At 36.3% G+C, this 13,278-nt stretch overlaps 1 long non-coding RNA gene and 1 other non-coding gene across 2 annotated transcripts in view; both read left to right on the top strand.

Annotated features, from left to right (window-relative positions):
• Positions 1-13,278, top strand: part of LOC125916929 (uncharacterized) — a 60,092-nt gene that overhangs the window by 12,843 nt on the left and 33,971 nt on the right. The window lies entirely within an intron of this gene.
• On the top strand, positions 3,902-4,002 carry LOC125916930 (U6 spliceosomal RNA). Its single transcript, XR_007456063.1, has one exon. It is a non-coding gene; the product is annotated as a U6 spliceosomal RNA (small nuclear RNA).

Here is a 13,278-nt window from a genome sequence, read left to right on the forward strand (position 1 = left end):
GAGGGCTTATTTTCAAACTATTCAAGTCATGTTGTGACTAGAAGTTGAAGTCTGGTGCAAAACCATGAAAACTGAAGAGATAATTTGCACTGATCCTGGAATAAGCAGATTCACTCTACTGTGTAGTGACGCTGGTGTAGATGGTTCAGGAAGAGAATATTTCTACTGCTGAAGCATAATTTTATGATAGAGTTTCTTCAAGCTATTTGTGTTCCTTAGAATAAATATCATTTCTAAAATGTGAGAAAAAATAGGGCCAAGTTAGTTTAGGGAAGACAATGACCTGATTCCTTGTATCAATTAAAATAGATTTATACGTTCCAAGGTGTGGGATACCTCTGTGCTGTTCCTTCTTGTTGGCTTCAATAGGAATGAGACTTAAATTAGGATCCCAGTGCTAAGGCCTGAGAATTTTTTCCATCTCAGATTTTCAAAGAATCATAAAGCAGCTTGAAAGAAAGCCTCACTCACTCACCCTTAAACCTCCACTGAAAAATAAATAATTGAAGCCATTGCTGAGCATGATTAATGAAGATACATTATAATAATTTATTATACTGTTTTTGGAGGGCTGTTTTTCCTCCATTTTTTCTCATCTGTCTCCTATATTACCTCTACTACGACTCTGGAGACTGAGCAAAATGCAGATGTTAAGAACATAAAGATATCAAAAAGTTAGTTTTGGCTGAGTTAGCAGTGACCACATTACAGGTCTCAGAATTTCCCTCCTTCGTGTGGCTTTTTTGTAAGTTGGACAATAAATTTACTAGTATGCAGTTACTTCATATATGATCCAAACATGCTTCATTGGATAAAAGGGAGTAACTGTGAATAGGTCTGCAGGGAACTGTGAATAGGTCTGAGCCTTTGTACATCAGGCTCAAGTATGGATGGAGGGACCCAAGAATTTACGTAAACTTTTCAAATCTTACAAATACATTGCTTAAGACATTTGTAAAATTTTTAAATAACAGAAAGCCATTCTTATGCCTAATTACCACATATATTTTTCTACAGGAAGTCATATAAATTAATTATAATTTGTTAATGCTGGTGCTATTTACCTGACTATATCTCTACCTTTTGGTTGAGGTATTGCCTTTTTAACATTAAAGAACCTTCTTGATTGCACCACCTACCCCTTGCATTTATAAAGCCCTGATATTTAAAAGTGTTTAATTTCATACAGATGATCTGAATTCATCCTAAAACACTGTGCTAAAATGGTGTGTTTCTTACTTAAATTGTTAAAGCTCTTGTCTAGCCAATAAGAGCTTCTATATTTTTATCTCAAAAGACTGTATTTAGAGCAATGATTCTTAACCTTAGGTTCACATTAGAATCATCTAAGGAGCTTTAAAAAATTCTGATGCCTAGGCTGTAGCCAAGACCACTTAAATCAGAATTTTAGGACATGGCACCTAGGCATCAGTACTTTTCCTGGCTCCCTAGATGATTTCAACGTGTAGCCAAGATTGAGACTACTGATTTAGAAAGGTAGCATTTTGTGATGAAAAGAGCAAGGGCTTTGGAATCAAGCCAGTTCTTTGGTTGATATTCCATTTCCAGCATTTAATTCATTCATTCAAAAATATTTGAGCATCTAATAAAAAATAAAATGCCTAATATACACTAGAACATTCAATATATGGATAGAGTTTGTTATAGTAATAGTCACATACTATTAATAAAAGTATTTTATGAATGGCATTATATACATATAGAAAACAAGTATATTAGTTTAATAAGATTGCATTTTAAGTGCCTTGCTATGCTTCACAGTTAAATTATGTATGCTGTATTAATAAGGATGACAAAGCCAAATAGGTATATCTCACTCACCTTTGAGCACTTTAAACACCTTATACTTCCTTTAAGTGATTATTTTAATTTTACTTTGGAGTGTATACATATTATCTTCATCAGTGCATGAAAAAATTTCTTCTTTGGTACATGCTAAGCTCTAAGCTTCTTGAAAACAAACAGTGTTTTCTTACTCAAGCTGGCATCCTCTCTGAGCATAGTGAATCACTCTCCATGATACTAGCATGCAACCTGGTTTCTGAAACCAGTGTTATAAATAGCTTGCATTGTATTAGCTTGGCCATATTTGGGAGGCGATTAAAGATAGGATATCAGATGAATTATAAATTGCACATCCATATGGATCTATGTGTGTGTGTACATGCATATCTGCCTTTGCGTGTGTCTTTGTGTGTGTGTATATGTGAGTGTGTGTTTATAAAGAGATTTTATATTAAAGGAAACTGTGCTTAGCTTAGTTTGTTCCTTGGCTCATGGTCCCTGGTAGTAGGCATTTTCCTGAGCGTTGTCAGAAGACTGATCTTGTGGGTGGTCTGCCATACTGAATTTGGGAACGAAGATCTCAGCTCCAAGGCCCTCATCCTCCATAATGCCAGCAGACGGTACAGTCCATCAACGCCTAATTACTTCCTAGTAGTTTGAACCCACAATCTTTTTTGGTTTGGTACCAGAATCAACTTCAGAAGATGTTGAAGAAAGAATGTCTGGAATTGGGAGCCTAAATATGTAGACTTTCCTTTGGGAAGTAATTGATCAGAAGAACATGTGTTGTCCACAGTACTTATAAATGACAACTTTGAGAACGAAAGATTTTCTGACCTCATGGCAACTGTTGTCCACTATAATTTCTTCCCTGATTGTTTTTTGCCTTAGCAGCCTATTTTTAATAATAATTTGAGGTAGAAACCAGTTAATTAAAAAGATATCATTCTTTTAAGTACCAATTGGCTGTGTGTCTAACCACACTGCCCCAGACCTCACTTGCAGCTAACATCTCCACAGAACTGACTCCATGACATGTTCTAAAGTAACTTGGGGGAAAACATTAAATAAGGATAAGGAATATTTCTGAAAATGGTCTTTTAAGACAGAGAAAATATCTTTTAAAGAGTGATGAAATACAAGAGACTTTCTCCAATAAATTTATAGTCATGTAGACCATGATATAAAAATTCTAGGAACTATAAATAGGCTTAAATTATTTTATCCCCCTATTAAAAGGAAATCAGTCTCAACAAATTTTGCATCCTAATTAATCATCACAACTCCCACAACACCAACAAAGACAAAAGCCATGTAAATCTATTTAGGAAGCAGAGCAGAAAAATAGTGGTATGTACATGACAACTTCCTTCTTCTCTTAATACCTGTAAGGAAACATGCTGGTTTCCTATAGAGGGACTGACTAGCTTTCTTCTTTTTTTTTTTTTTTTTTTTGGGACAGAGAGAGACAGAGCATGAACGGGGGAGGGGCAGAGAGAGAGGGAGACACAGAATCGGAAACAGGCTCCAGGCTCCGAGCCATCGGCCCAGAGCCTGACGCGGGGCTCGAACTCACGGACCGCGAGATCGTGACCTGGCTGAAGTCGGACGCTTAACCGACTGCGCCACCCAGGCGCCCCTGACTAGCTTTCTTCTAATATGGATTATTTATTGTATTAAAATTCTGCTTAACAGAGTAATGTGACTGGGTATAAAATTGTGCTGAATATATTTCACCATTGCCACAACAGATCTCAGTCCTAATCAGTATCAACCCTAAGTATATATGAGCATCTTCTAGCAAAACTAAGTTAACTTTGGAAAGGAAAAAGGTACATTTAATCCTGATTCTTAAAGCTAATTTAAAGAACAGAAATCCTTTAGTTCTAAAAAGTAATACTGATTGTCATCAAATATTGTTAATTTGGAGGTGTTACATGGAGTAGGGAATATTGAAATAGGAAGAAAGGAGTCTGAAGTTTCCAAAGCACACCTATCAATCAATACTTAGAATTTGAATGTATCAGAAATCTAAAATAATTCTTCAGTCAATGGTTTCTGGTGTATCTTACCTGAAGAAAGAAGAGGCTAGCACTTGCTTCAGCAGCACATATACTAAAATTGGAATGATACGGAGATTGGCATGGCCCCTGCATAAGGCAAGAGCCTGTTGAAAGAAAAACTTAATGCTACTATTTCCATCCCCACCCAAATACCTCTGTGAAGTCCCATTCATTCTTCACAATGGTAAACAGACATCTCTGATGTACAAAGATTTTTGCATTCATATAACAAATTTCTCCTGGTTTTCCCCCACTATTAATCAGCTACTCCTGATTTGCTGTTGTCAATCAAATATTGCATCATTAATCCATTTACAGTAAAAGTGTAATAAATTTTGTAGTAAAATTTTGTTAGATCAAAAAGATCTTGTTTCATCCCTATATCATGGGAAAACACCTGCATTTTAGATGATAATTCTAAGTAAGTTTAAGAACACCAAGCTTGACATCCTGTAATACAAATGTATTTGAAAACCACAGGTTTTTAAAAATAAAACACCATTAATGCTTTAACTGATGAACCACAAAGCAAAATGCAAGCCAATGCAAGTCACATCATTTTTTCTAAAATAGTTGGAAAATTCAATTAAAAGAATGTTTTAAATGGTGTTTTAAGATGTTTTAAGATTAGTATTGGGCAGAGAAAGACAGATACCATATGGTTTCACTCTTATGTGGATCCTGAGAAACATAACAGAAACCCATGGGGGAGGGGAAGGAAAGAAAAAAAAAAAAAAAAAGAGGGTAGAGTGGGAGAGAGCCAAAGCATAAGAGACTGTTAAAAACTGAGAACAAACTGAGGGTTGATGGGGGGTGGGAGGGAGGGCAGGGTGGGTGATGGGTATTGAGGAGGGCACCTTTTGGGATGAGCACTGGGTGTTGTATGGAAACCAATTTGACAGTAAATTTCATATATTAAAAAATAAAAAATAAAAAAAAATAAAAAAAATATTAGTATTGGGGCTTGGGTCTTCCTCTAGACTTTATAATATATGTTTTGTGTAATCTTTCCCCTGTTCACCCTTATCTTTCCTCACATTTAGCATTGATTTAGATGATTTGGAATGGAAAGGTTTACCTTTCTCTAAACAAATCTTTCTAGCACAGAAGATTCACTGGACTCCCTTCCTAATTGGTAAGAGATACTAGATAATTCTTGGAATTCCCCTCTAAGAACTTTACTAGCATGATTGATCCATTTGGTGTTAATCTTCCCTTTATTCTGCTTTGTGATCTAGGTTATGATGGGGCACTGCCTAAGAAAGCTGTAGCACTAGTGAGCTGGATCCTAATTTCTTCTATAAAATTTCTTTTTTTTTAGTTAGGGTTTTGAGCTTAGCTTCTTACTATTTATATGAAGGCAAAATATAGCTGACCCAAAGATATTCTAATAGCACATCATGGGAAGACCAACCAGCCAAAAACATCATTTGATGTTCATTTTGTTCCCTAGTTTAAGGATAGAAAAGCAAATCACACCTTATATATAATGCCACAAATGTGCTTTCTTTGGTCGATTATGAAGAGTGGCATTGGATTTTAACACATTGATCTTTGACTTTGGGAGGTGACACATTTTATAATCATCTGATCATCTGATTTGCTTCCAGTGTAATCATTTAATTAAGGTATAAAGTTGTAATGAAGGCAACATGGAAAGTATTAATATTAATATTAATATGTAACATTTCTTGAATGTCAACATTGCCCTAGGAATTGTACAAAGCACAAGATTACAGTGCCTGCCAATTAGCTTAGCATACATCTGCCAATTTTTTTAAGCAATTACAAAATTTTTAAAAAGACCTAGAAAGTATCTTTGTAACCAAAAAGATTTGGCTAATCCCTTTCACCCAAAACCATTATCATTGATCTATTTTAATAATAACTGCTTAGAAATGCTACTTCCATTGTCTTAATAAGTGTGCCAAGAAGAACTAGAATAGCTAAATCTTTCTGTCAAGTTAGCAATGGTGTGAGGGGTGGGGTGTGGATAAATAACCCTAGCAAAAAATAATTTTAATCTAGAGAGCCAACTGAAGGAGAGATTGTGTCTCATCCCAATAAGCCTTTTAGCATAAGTCACTGTATGCTACTGTATATTCCCTAGATTAAACAGATTGTAAGTATCAGGTTGATTTTGAATTCTTCAGTGGTTTCACTGGCCACATATTCACAAAGAGGGAAAGCCAGTAGCTATTCTTACAAATACTTCCTGTGTTTTTAAAGTATCATCCTATCTCCGTTTTTCTATTTGTGACTAAATTAATGCCCCCCAACAAAAAAAAAAAAAAAAAGAAGAAGAGGAAGGAGACAGAGAAGGCAGTCACACATATGCTACCTGGTTTTCTTCACCACTCACTTTTCTTACTTTCCAAATTGACATCCACTCCTACCACTCAGGGAAAACTATTACAGATCTCTTGCAACCTCTGATTACCAAATCGAAAGGCTTTTATATAGTCTTTACTTGTTACTTTTACTTAGTCCTTGTTTTCGTGCAGAATGTGAAGCAGTTGACATTCAGTTAATACTATTGAACAGTCTCTTTTATTAATTTCTCTTTCCAAGGCTTTGCAGCACTGTTTTCTTCTGGGGTCCCCTTGCCATCTTCTTTTAATATCCTTTACTACCTCCTTATCTTTTCCACCTTCTAAACAGAGGCATTTCCATAAATTCTATTCTTGATATCTTATTTGCTTTCTCTTCAAAGACTCCCTTAATTCTCATGCTCACTGTATGAATTTAACTGTGAGATCGAGTCCACGTGTCTGTGATCTCCCTCTTGTCCCTCTGCTCTAGCCACACTGGCCTTTTTGGCATTCCTTGTATTTGTCAATCTAACTCTCACCTCAGAGGTTTTGCATTTAATGCTGTCTTTACTTGGATGCTCTTCCCCAGGTATCTAAATGGCTTCTTTCCCCATCCCCTTCAGCTCTCTGCTCAAGCATTACCTTACAGGTGAGGCTGTCCCATATCATCCCACGTGAAATAGTAATTCCTATGCTCCACACTCACTTTCATGTCTCATATTTATCTATGCTATTTTAACACTATCAGACATTATATACATTTTTTTGTTTGCTTATCATCTGTCTCCCCACCCTCTAATATATACCTTGAAAGGCTGGGATCTTTACCTGTTTTTGTTCACTGCTATATTCTCAGTGCTTAGAATTGTACACAGTAAGCACTCAGTAAATATTTGTTGCATAAATGTATGAGTTAGCAGAGTCATAAGAAAGTCAAAACTCTTCATAGGTCCACAATTCCTATATATGGCTTTCATTCATCTCCCTGTGGGATGACAGCAGTAGGGAATCTTCTTGGGTCACCTTTCAGACTATGGTATGAGGATTTGTATGGAAGTGACTTATGAAGGCACTTCTCTAGAGATAGTGCTGGAGAAAAGACACATTATTAGGCAGGAGATAACCCAGAATCTGACTCCAGTGCTTTTGTCTGGAAAGCTCCTTACAAGGTGAGAAGAATTAGTCAGACATCAGTTTTATTACAATCTTGAGTTCAGCTGAATTAATTACTTTATATCATCAACAATTTGAATTGTTAGCCAAACAAAGTTTATTGAGAAAGTCAGTAATGTATGGAAGCCAAGAAAGATTTTAAAATTCCATGGTCTTGGCAGGCCATTTCACCAATAACCAAATGATATGCCACTACAAATCACAAAGGTTCTTACTTTGAATTTTCACTGTATTCATATTGGACTCTTCTAAGACTAGAGTATGGTCTCCCCATTACTTTTTATGTCCATAGGCCCATAAATCCCATTGAATTAAAAAAAAAAAGTCTTCATAAAAATATTCTGTCAAAAGGCTTTCTGTTAACAAAACTAAGTTTTTTTATACTCCTGAAAATTTGTCATAAAAATCAGAACTCTCTGAAGTCTGGTTAATTCACAGAACATTAGCTTGCTTTCAAGAAAGCAAATATCACAGTGAGTTCAAAGTAAAATGTTCGGGCACAAGAGTATATAGCCATGTTAGAAAAGCTTTTATTTTAAAATACTTCCTTTGAGGAACATTTGTCTAGACATGTCTTCTTGCCTCATGTGAAATTAATAGCTTAAAAAGAACTCTGTGAATAGTTCCAAATGCAAACTTCAAAATTGTTGAATAACTTAATAAGGATACATTTCATTCCTGGTTCACCAAATATGGTTTTGACAATGCTTCCAACAGTCAAGATGGTTTCTATAATGGAGAATGCCACATTATTTAATAATAATGACACCCTAAAAGGAGAACTATAAATTCTCCTTAAGACATTACCTGCACAGGCCATCTACTTAGTATTGGAAACCTAAATTGATGAAAATGTTCTTTAAGATCATTAATGGAGTCACAAAAGGTTTTCTAACTCAGAAAAAGTCCTATATCAGAGAAAAAGTCCAAGCCACTCCCCTATTAGCAAAGAGAACTGTTCACTTGAGCAATAATTGGGTAAAATAGCATTGGTTTTTGTGAAGTAGACACACACTTTGATGGAGAAAGTAGACTCACTGAGATTCTATACATAGTATCTGTGTCTCAGATACTCTTGCATATCTTGTCATCTTCAGTCCTCAAAAACAACCTTGTCACATAGTTTTAATTATGTGTATATTACTGATTAAAAAAAAAAACAAACTTATAAGACATTCAGAGACTTGTGGCCAAGCTGGAATTTGAACCCAGGTCTTGTGACTCCATAGCCAGTGTTCTTTCCCCTGAATCACACTATCCCATGAGTCTATCCAATTACCTGAGACAGAAATGGTATTCACAATCTCTTGGTCAAAAAATATCATTAGCACTGTCACAGATTTCAGTACTCTACCCAAACTACTTCAGAAACTTCTCACAGAAACATTTACATTTTCTCGGCCTGTTCCAGATTCTATGGCTGTGTAACAAATTACCCCACAACTCAGTGCCAGAAGATCAACCATTTATTATATTCATGGATTCTTCAGATTAGGCATTTGAACCAGGCATAGCAGGGACAGAATGGCCTCTGCCCATGATTTCTGGGGCATCAGCCAGATGGCTGAGGGATTGAATCATTGGAAATCCACCTCATTCACATGTCTCTGGTTGATGTTGGCCATGGTCTTAGATCTTAGCTGTAGCTGTCAGCCAGACATCTCCATGTGGCCTGGGCTTCCTCATTACATGGTACTTCAGTTCTAAGAGCAAGACTAGCCCAAGGGGACTCAGAACCAATTGGGTATAACACCTTTTTGAAGTTAGGCTTGGAATTCACACAATGTCACTTCTGCTGCATTGTGTTCATTAGTAGTGAGTCATTAGGGCAAGCCCATATTAAAGAGAGGAAGAATTTGGCTCCGTTTTATGGGAAGAGTATTGGAGACTTTGCGAAAATTTAAAAGTTTTACATTATTACCACAGTGCTCCTACCTCTGGCTTCTGAGTGCTTTTGCTTGCAAAAGCTTGCCCTGTGACTCTCCCTTGAAGGACTGCCATCAAGTTAAGCCATCTTGCTCCCAATGTCAGACATACCTGAAAGTTGACATGAGGAAACCCTTTTTCATAGGGTGGAACATAACTCACATTCTAATTCTGCAAATTAAAAAAGAAACTTCCCTCCACAGAACTTTGCCTAAAAACACACCCTTGCTTGGTTCCTTTTTTTTCCCCTTATATTCTAGAACTTCCCTAATAAATTTTTGTACACAAATTTTTATCTCATGGTCCTTTCCCTGGGGACTCAATCTATGACAGGGGTAACTAGCATGTCCGCAAAATTATTCTGACTCAGAAAGGCAAATTCTGATGGTACCATCTTTACTGTCCCTAATCTGCCCCAAACAAGTAACACATAGTTGTTTATTCTAAAGGTTTTGCCAAGATTTATTAATTCACAGATTTTGATCATCACAAAAAAGTATTTGGGAATACTTTATATTTTAAAGATCTGAGCCTCTTTTGATGGTTGAGAGGTTCAGCGTGGACTTTTTTTTTAATTTGAGACAGAGAGAGAGAGAGAGAGAGTAAATGCAGATGAGAGAGGGGCAGAGAGAGAGAGAGAGAGAGAGAATCCTAAGCAGGCTCCTGCTCTGTGAAGAGTTCATCACAGGACTCAAACTCACCAAACTGTAAGATCATGACCTGAGCCAAAATGCAGAGTTGGATGCTCAACCAACTGAGCCACCCAGGTGTCCCTCAACATGTACTTATATTAAGCTTTCTTCTCTAGTTAATTTCTAGTTAATTTCTTAAAGACACATTCCCTTTGCAGTAGAGCTTTAGATTTCTCTGAGCAATTAATTGGTCATTTCCCCACTAATTATATTTACATACATTATTTGTGCATCAAAGCAGAGAAAAATATATTCAATAGAATTTCCTTTGAAAAGACAATGGAGGGGCGCCTGGGTGGCTCAGTCGGTTAAGCATCTGACTTCAGCTCAGGTCACGATCTCGCGCTCAATGAGTTCGAGCCCCGCATCGGGCTCTGTGCTGATGGCTCAAAGCCTGGAGCCTGCTTCGGATTCTGTGTCTCCCTCTCTCTCTGCCCCTCCCCCGTTCATGCTCTGTCTCTCTCTGTCTCAAAAATAAATAAACGTTAAAAAAAACCTTAAAAGAAAAGACAATGGATGTGACAATATGGATTATAGGTACTATCACAAAAGGCGGATGCAATCATATGAAGTAAGTACTTAGGGAAGAAACAGCAGGAAGAAAAGAGAGCGCAGAGGGAAAGGGAAAAGAAAAGAAGAAAAAATAAAGGAGAGAGTGAGGAGAAACAAGAAGGTAGAGGAGGGAAGCCAAAGAGAGGGTGGCAGTATATTTTTCAGTGTGATTTCTTCACAGTGATCTCAGAATTTTTCATTAAATCTACAAACCATAATGTGTTTCATGTGTTGGGTTTCCTGCAGAAGCAGAAATAGAGAAAAATTTTGTGTTGAGTTTGTACAAGATGCTAAATCTAATTGATGCTGGAATGAAAACAAAAGATTCACTAGATGTTTGTCAGATACTTGCAGAGGTCATTGGGAGGCCACTGGACATTCCAGGTTCTGAAACTCGGAGTTTGGCACACTCTGTAAGGGTCAGGGAAGTCCCAAGTGACATCTGGGTTACACTTGTTTTTTTCCCAGTGAAGGGATGAGAGCAAAATGCCTTGTCATCACTGGGACTGCCACAGAATAGCCTGCCATAATGGTGAACTTTTTAGTCTACTTTATGAACATGGTTCAGTCTGGATGTCTCTTAGGATAGTTACCTTCATTTTTAATTTAGTGAAAACCTGTAGCAACTCATAATTTCCACTTAAAATAGCATTTGTGGTTCAATGAGTGAGATGTTTTCTCAAACTAAATTTTCTAGAATCTTCATTATTAAGTGGCAGTGTTGTAGTATAGATTGAGAATATTCCCTATTTCTGTGCTTTCAGAAATATCTAGGAAGCAGGTTAAATCATGTTATTTTGCCCATTTTTTAATGAAATTTAAATTTCACTTGCCAGTGATCTCAGAACAAACCCCTGGATCCTATAAACCCTGAACTACCAATACTTCATACTTCTCATAGTGTGGAATTAGAAGTTAGATTCAGAGACATTCATTTTGGTGATACCATGCCTACCAGTCAGGGTTCTACAGAAAACAAAATGACACAATCAGAGGGGTTGAACTGAATAAATTTTGGAAGAGATTATTTACAGAGGCATAAGCAGGGCCAGGGCAACCAGTAAGGTATGACTGAAGTATGCAGGGACTATTAACAGCAAGAAACCATTGTCACTGCAAGGCCTGAAGAGGCAAAAAGAGAAAACATTTCTACTAACAGGCTAATGAGAACTGGGACTGTGAGAAAAGGGCCACTGGAGAGGAACTGTTACCTTAGGGGCACAGCCACTAGCATAACTGCAGTCAGACAGGGAGAGAACAAGAGGAATGAATATCCCAACCTTTCTTCAATTTCCTACTGGCTCTGCTCATTGGCAGGACCTACAAGAAAGCCAGAGGATAAGGGATCTTGGTTAACTACTCCATAGAGGTCAACTTTCCAGCCCAAAACAAGGCAGAAAAACTGAGAAATTAGGGGAGGGAAGATGCTAGCAAATGGAAAATAACCACATAAGAAGTTTAGAATATCATTAGAATGGACTGTGTTGCTTTTTTCCAGTGCTATAGGAAGCTCTTGTTTCTTTTAAACTTATGAACTATTTTTAACCCACCTGAGTTTTACCAGGTTGAAATGAACATGAAACCATAAGACAAAATTGGGTAAAAGTCTATTGTTAGGGTAGAAAATCCTAAAATAACTTACAGACTTATAAGTTCCTAACTGACTTGGAGCTTCAGAAGTGGAAATAATATGTAAACAGAAATTGAATGCAGGAGAAAGTGGAAAATGAAGGAGACTTTCTCTGCCTAAAATCTAAAACCCAGGCATCCAGTCAGATTCAGGAGGGACCTCAGAACATACCATCCTTCTTCTTTGTTCTACATGAGACAGAGCGATCTGAACATGTTGCACAACTAGAGCTATAGAATTTTACAGTTCTTGTGTCACACTTAGTAAAGGAATACTCTTAGCTCAAAATGCAGACATGTGTAAGTTTAAAATTCCTACATGAATGAAGGATTTTGAATACCTTATATAATAAGATACTGTTGGATCTACTAGATGTGTTATTTTAGGAAAATGCAGACATTTTTATTATCAGAATCTCATTTCTTTCAGAAGAATGGTTACCTTTGGATGGGAGTAATAAATGTTTTTCTCTTATTTTTTAGCATAATATTTTTTAACTTACTGCTGGTTTCTGAACTTTTTCTTATTTGAAGGCATAAAAAACAATTACTTTATCACCTCATTCCTGTATAGTTTAAATTATATTGAACATGACTAGAATGAGTGTATAAATTTATCTCCCAAGCTAGGACACACTTGAAAGTAAAAGGAGTTGCTAATATTGTTTAAATTCTATAATTTTTTGAAATGTTTATTGACTGAAAATATATTTTATACAATTGGCAGAACTACAAAATACCTTTATTCCCAAACTATTTCCAGAATCAAAGTTCTAGTTGCAAAAAGTGGAAATAACATATCCATGTAAACTAAAGCAAAAGTTTTAAAAACCTTTTTCTATTGAATGTCTGAACATCAGAAATTACATGAGCAGAATAGTTACTCTCAATTCAGTTAATATACTTTAATTAGTTTCTTAATCATATCCATCTCCATTACTGTGTCTCTGACTTTTTTTGAAGAGTATGTTTTAATATGGCCTTATTTTAAAAAAAAACTCATAAAATTGTTTGAATGTCTTCAAAACTGAGGGAAAAAAGGAATGGGGATGGGATGAAGAAGAATAATAAAGGAAATAGAATTTTTTTTCAAAGAAAGATAAAAAGAGGAAATTGGGCTTTTTT

This window comes from Panthera uncia, unplaced genomic scaffold, assembly GCF_023721935.1.
Source record: "Panthera uncia isolate 11264 unplaced genomic scaffold, Puncia_PCG_1.0 HiC_scaffold_1322, whole genome shotgun sequence".
In the NCBI taxonomy this organism is placed as follows: Eukaryota; Metazoa; Chordata; class Mammalia; order Carnivora; family Felidae; genus Panthera; species Panthera uncia.